General features: G+C 31.8%; 1 protein-coding gene across 4 annotated transcripts in view; it reads right to left on the minus strand.

Moving 5' to 3' along the window:
• Positions 1 to 5,022, minus strand: part of LOC127455322 (transcriptional-regulating factor 1) — a 29,807-nt gene extending 24,785 nt beyond the window's left edge. For 3 of the 4 annotated variants that reach the window (XM_051723114.1, XM_051723115.1, XM_051723111.1), the window contains exons 1-2: positions 4,785 to 5,022; positions 3,687 to 3,755 (exon numbers count right to left, since the gene is read on the minus strand). The gene's annotated coding sequence lies outside the window, so the exon portion shown is untranslated. Of the gene's footprint in view, positions 1 to 613; positions 825 to 3,686; positions 3,756 to 4,784 lie in introns of those variants that run through there. The other variant, XM_051723113.1, reaches the window with a different exon arrangement.
• Positions 5,023 to 6,000: the final 978 nt, after the last annotated feature.

The following is a 6,000-nucleotide window of genomic DNA, read 5'->3' on the forward strand; positions in this document are numbered from 1 at the left end:
TGTTATTTAAAACATCTCAGCGTTTGTTGAATTCGTTTTTCAGCTGCATCTCAACTTGTGCTAGCTTTGAACTTTATGCACTACTGAGGTAAACCCACCTTAACGTCACCCTTCACAATAGTACAGTTAACTGTTAAAACACTAGATATATTTGTACATGCTAATGTGTGTTTTGATTTAAACAGCAATGCCACAGCAAACATCCCGACTCTTTTTCATGTTTGACTAGAGTAAACTCCATGATTGAGTTTCTTTCAACAGTTTGTGATATTATAATGAAATCAAAGCTTTTAACACAAATCCGCAACCTTGTTGAGGTCAGAGGATGCAAGTATTCGTGAGACAGCACGCACTGATGGTGACCACTGTTATGGTAATTTAATGTTATCTGAAAAAGTACAGTATACTTAAATGTCATAAAAAGCGAATTGTTCATCAGTGATATTTAGTTTTAGTTGCAACATAATAAAACTGACATCATTTTCATGCAACACTATTCAAACAACAAATTGCACGGTGACGTTTTGCCATCTTTAAATAATGAGGTCTGCATCACTGCACATATTTCTGTCATAAAGCCTCCTCACCAATAGTGACAAATGATAATTCTTACCTCTTTAGTTTCTCAATGTCTGCAATCCACTTTTTTTTTGTGACGTCGCCCCCTCTCAAAATGACCCATGAAGAGGCATTGAAATATTAAATCAACAAACATAGACAATCGACACAGCAGATAAAAAGTCAAGAACTTAAAAGAACTTGTGAAATGTGCAAAGGGAAGTTAGTTTAGTTTGCTGACTCATGAAATCTTGTGTCCTCTTATAGCAACAGCGATGTCTGAAGGCCTGAAAGGGTTCAAGATAGTTCAGGAAATGTCATCTTTTTCTTTAAGCTGTGACACTTCCTGAACATAACCACAAGCTAATTTCTCGACTTGCTATTAATTATTTCAAGGTTTTTTTTGGCCTCATCTTTACACTTGAGAAAGTGCTGGTTAAATTCACATTACAGCAGTAACACTTTTTAAAGTTGAATGTAGCATCAGTTCTACAAATTCCTTAATGACAATAGGACATCTCGTGTGGACCCAAAGTACCAAAATTATTTACTGTACAAAATATTTACAGAAATATCCTTAAATGACAACATTTTAATGTATTAGGGTCAATCATTTGACACTCATTTTTTTGTTTGGATCTATTAAATTATTCAAAAATACAGTTAAAATGCAATTCCCACTAAACAATTACTTGAATAAACCTCAACTATGATGGACATGTTTTCAGTCTGAACATGTTGGATATGCATACATTTTTTTTATTTTTCCCCCAATTTGGAATGCCCAATTCCCAGTGTGCTTATAAGTCCTTGTGGTTGCGTAGTGATTCGCCTCAATCCGGGTGGCAGAGGATGAATCCCAGTTGCCTCTGTGTCTGAGAACATCAACCTGCACATCTTATCACGTGGCTCGTTGAGTGTGTTGCCATGGAGACATAGTGCATGTGGAGGCTTCATGCCATCCACTGTGGCATCCACACTCAACTCACCACGTGTCCCACTGAGAACAAACCACATTATAGTGACCATGAGGAGGTTACCCCATGTGACTCTACCCTCCCTAGCAAGAGACCTGGCTGGAGTCACTCAGCACACCCTGGGATTTGAACTAGTGAACTTAGCGAACTCCAGGGGCGGTAGAAATTCAAGATATTTGTTTAAATAAAAAAAAAAAAAAAGGGCGGCTTAAAAATTCAAGATATTTGTTTAAATAAAAAAAAAAAAAAAAAAAAAAATTTTTTTTTTTTTTACCTTTAAGTTACTTTAAATTTAAGTTAAGTGTACACTCCCGTGTGTTCAAGGTGCAAGGAAAGTATTTTAAGCCTTTTTTACTAGATGGTTACACAACTTGACATTATTAAAGTTATTTAATCTTTTATTTTTTATTTTTTGTAGAAAATGCCATAAAGGTTTTTAAGATTGCATTTTTACAAACTTGACATGTTTTAACCTTCATTTTTGGGCTGACGTCTGCAATTTTTCACACTCAAATCTAAAAGCTTACCAATCACACATACTGTGGACTAATTGCCAAAAATTTGTCTTATTTTTCAGAAAACCCCCCAATATAAAAAAGTGTCCAATTATTCCTAAATAAAATTGTTTATGTTTACAGTCTTGTGATAAAAAGAAATAATATATATATATATATATATATATATATATATATATATATATATATATATATATATATATATATATATATATATATATATTGTTGTTGCTGTTCGCCCTATCGCCCTCCAAAAAGTCTTATTTTATTCCACTAGATGGCAGCAAGTATTAGAAAAATCTTCCATCACAATATGCTGATCTGAAATGTAGGTGGCGCTCTAACGCATTTTAGCCCTCACAGATGTGCTCGTCCGTAGATATTCAGACTAATTTTCAGTTCATGCACCACCCCCATTGTTTCATTGAATATCTCGGTCTCTGAGTGGACTAGAAGCTCAATCTAGGTGCCTTTAGAAAGCTGAGATCCCTACGATGATATAGAACATTATCATCAATAGTCAGTAACATATATTTCCAATGATTTGTTTGGCATGCTTTTCCTGCAGGACTGCATATTTTGTTCTGGACATCTAAGATATAACATTGGATTATTCACACAAGCAAGCTCACAGACAAGTACAAAAATGGTTAATATTTTAGAAAAATGCCTAAGGTAAAATCAGATATAAAGTTTTTAGCTATTTGAGCCTTACAGCAGCAGTTAATGGTGCATAAAAGAGACGTTTGCATTTGATGTCTTATAAATATCATATTTCACTTTGTGATTCTTTTGAAAATCTTTTAAACTGCGGTATTAGGGCAACAAAATAAACAGTCGCATTCCTGAGAATGAGCGCTTTCATTTGATATATGTTTGTCTATTTAGATGCTATTTATAAGACTTTTATATAAAAATGTCTCCATTATTACTTCTAGGTGGCACTTATTTGTGACGCAGATGATTTCGGGCCTTATTTTGTTATTTTATGTTACACAAAAGCAAAAGTGATGGTTATCTATGAAAAGTACAGATTCTAAGCTTTCAAATGATACCTCATATGCCTGACTTATGAATGCAGCGACTTGAGCATTTTAATCGTAAACTTTTTTGCGACATATTGCCCCCTGTATTTTTAAAAACGCAGATGTTTTCAAGACTTATTTTGTTATTTTTAGCAACATAAGTGTTGATAAGCCTATTTATATTTCTATCCTTACCATGCATGGTTAGTCGCATTTTATTATTTGCATTTAGCATTGATTTTTCCCTGTCTATCTATCTATCTATCTATCTATGTAATTAAATGTAAACGTTGCACATTTAGGTTCAGATATCCCTGTATTTTCGGCTTAGCCACAATTGTCCACTTACACGTTTTGAGAAGGTCAACATTTCTTTGAATGTGTGCTTGTGGTGAACACATACTGGCACAGACTTGCTGCCATCAGCAGTTTCATAGTGAATAATGATAAGATATAAAAGAATTTGCAGTGTTTTGTCATTTCTAAGAATGTTGAGTGCATTGAATTATCTTTATACCCTCGAAACTTTCATTTGTGTAAAAGCACAATCAAACAAAGTATATATTATGACTAAATACAATTTTATGTTTTTTACTTTGATGCTTACTTACATGTGTTGATGTCCGGTGTGTAGAAATCATGCAGTATCTGTTTAGTAATCTCCTTATCTAGAAGGAAAGCTAAAAAGAAAATATATACATCACATACGATTATACAATTCGTATACACTCAAATCATTAAAAGGACAGTTCACCTGAAAATGAAAATACTGTCATGAATCATTTACTCACCCAACAAATCCAGAGTTTTTGTACAGGTCTTTCTTTTCTCCATGAAACACAAAAGGAGATGTTAAGCAGTATGTCAGTCTCAGTCACCATTCAATTCCATTGTATGGAATAAAGATGCACTTAAAGTGAATGGTGACTGAGGCTAACATTCGGCCTAACATCTCCTTTTGTGTTCCATGGAAGAAAAAGAGTCATACAGGTTTGGAACAACAAGATGGTGAGTAAATGTTGACTCCATTTTATTTTTAGCCACTATATATGGGATGTAAGTGTATTGTGATGAAGCTAATCATGTAATACCAAACTTTTAAGCGCAAAAAGTCTACAATAGGCCTAATTTAAAAGTAAAACATGTTAAAAAGTATTAGTTTAACTTATTGAATAATAAAAACACATGTGCTTGGTTGTGCAGCACTATGGGAAATACAAAAAGAGGTCTTATAAAAAAAACATAACATATTCATAATTTTATCTGATCATAGTTGCACCTGTTACCGTAACTGAAACCTGCAGTTATTATCAGAAATTCAGTTTTACTGCTATTTGGCTATTTGATAATAACAGAAAACTAAAGGAAGCAATAACTTATTTGTATATGTTTTGCTTCAGACAGTTTATTCTATACTGATAATGCAATAATATGCAAAATTATGAGGGCATTCTTACAAAACACTAAGAAAACATCATACATTTTTGTTTACTATATTTTAATTAAGGTTGAAAGAGATTTATATCAATATGTGATCACCGATAGTATATTTAATAAAAGGGTGTGGTAATGATTCCCATTATAATTTCCATTTACACTTGCAAACATTATTAAATATAATCTTTAAAAACCTTTTAAAACCATTGGAGTTTAATAAGAGAACAAAAACTGCTATGAATTAATGTTATGTCTATAAAACAAATACATACCTCTATAGAAAGTGAAACGTGATTTTATGAAGCACTGTATAAACATTGAAGTTCATCCATCATCTTTCCTCTGAAGGTTGTCATTACAGTAAACCTTTGATCACATGACCCACACACTGCCATCAGATCCCAACATTTTGTTGGTTGCACTTAAGAGTTCAGCGTTCACGACTTTAAATCCATCAGGTAAAATCTGTCAAGCATCTGTAATTCTGTGGACAGGTCTGCAGGCTGCATACTGTAGTGCCCTCTGCTGTAAATTAAACACACTTCCGCATCAACAACATCCTCTAAACACAGTTTCACAATGACTCACTCACTGTTTATCTGATTATAACACTCTAACCTAACTGCTTTTCATCTAAAAAGTTGTACTCTTGCAGTTCTTTAAGCTGGTTCTACATAACTGTTGTTTAACATTGTAGTGTTGTTGTTGTTTTGGTTTTTATTGCCATATCAGCATCAAGGGCTATATCATGGCAAGGACAAGTTATAATCAAATGATCAACAAATACAACAACAATATAAAATACATTAAAACATAAAAGTAAAATAAAATAGTTTAACATATGTAAGAATCAAAGTCAACTCTATCAATTATTATTATGTTTCTTTATTAATCAGCATCAGTGAAAGCTAAACTGCTTGTTAAAATGTTTCTCTAAAGTGATTCAATGTTGCCAGCATTGGCTGTTGTTGTTTGAACCAGATCCAAACATGTTGTAACCATTTGCATAAATATAATCACAATAATATTGTGTTAATAATCATAAATAACTCATAATAACCATATATCTATTTGTATTATTAGTCATATTACATTTGAATAATGTAATAATAAGAATAAAAAATAATACATTCATATTATTAAATTATTTATTCAAATGTATTCTAAATAATTATAATTATTATAATGGTTTTATATAATGTATAATGCAATAATATTAGAATTAGAATCAGAATGAGCTTTATTTCCAAGTATACTTACACATACAAGGAATTTTTCATGGTGACAGAAGCTTCCAGTGCACAAACAATACAATAACAAGATAGAGATAATAATAATAATAATAATAAAAGCCAATAGAAAATATAAGTATATATAGAAATACACAATAAGACTAATATATATATATATATATATATATATATATATATATATATATATATATATATATATATATATATGCGTATGTACAAATACAAATCTGTTATA

The sequence above is a fragment of the Myxocyprinus asiaticus genome, chromosome 17, assembly GCF_019703515.2.
Source record: "Myxocyprinus asiaticus isolate MX2 ecotype Aquarium Trade chromosome 17, UBuf_Myxa_2, whole genome shotgun sequence".
Taxonomy (NCBI): domain Eukaryota; kingdom Metazoa; phylum Chordata; class Actinopteri; order Cypriniformes; family Catostomidae; genus Myxocyprinus; species Myxocyprinus asiaticus.